This window comes from Cicer arietinum, chromosome 5 (genome assembly GCF_000331145.2).
Source record: "Cicer arietinum cultivar CDC Frontier isolate Library 1 chromosome 5, Cicar.CDCFrontier_v2.0, whole genome shotgun sequence".
Taxonomy (NCBI): domain Eukaryota; kingdom Viridiplantae; phylum Streptophyta; class Magnoliopsida; order Fabales; family Fabaceae; genus Cicer; species Cicer arietinum.
The window spans coordinates 56,992,978-56,993,789 of NC_021164.2; positions in this window are offsets into that span (position 1 = coordinate 56,992,978).

The following is an 812-nucleotide window of genomic DNA, read 5'->3' on the forward strand; positions in this document are numbered from 1 at the left end:
ATTTAAATATATTTTGCAAGAATTGTATTAGTCAACAATGTTTTACTTTTTCTTTTGTACTAAAGCAAATCTAGCTTATATATAATTATTCAAAAATATATTTACCTTTAAGTACATAAATACATCAAGATGTATCTTCAAAAGAATATAAACTATCCAATATCTTCAAATCATGGCAATGCAAGTTCGACTACATACACACATCAAGATCTATCTTCTATTTTTCAACCACTCTCTTGTAAATTCTAAGTTCAAACAATGATAACGACATTATAAAATGCAACCAATGTACAACTATTTATGTGACACACTATTAATTCAAAAATACTTCAATAATATTGTTTTTATATTGTCAATTATTATTCAAGATCATATATCAATATTATTGCATATAAAATGAGTTTTTTTTCTAGGTTGAATGTGTCTTCCATAACATTTTTTCTTTTTATAATTAAAAAAACACAAATTATAATTGAAACAAAAAAAAAAGAATAATATTAAATATTTGAAAATAAAGTACTTCTAACTATTTCATTATTCACTCGAAACTTTTTATGTCTAAAACATTCACAAATTTTTTTTGCCTATAATTTTTTTCAACTACTCTTTATTGACTATGTCAAATAATTATTTTAAAATTCCAAAGCACACATGAATGAATTGTTTTAATATATTGGATTTAACAAACTATCACTCACGAATGAATGTTATAATATATCACAAAGCACACAATATTATTAGAAGAACCACTTCAATGAAATAAAAAAAGTTTGAATAAACCAATTCACATTTAAATATATTTTGCAAGAATT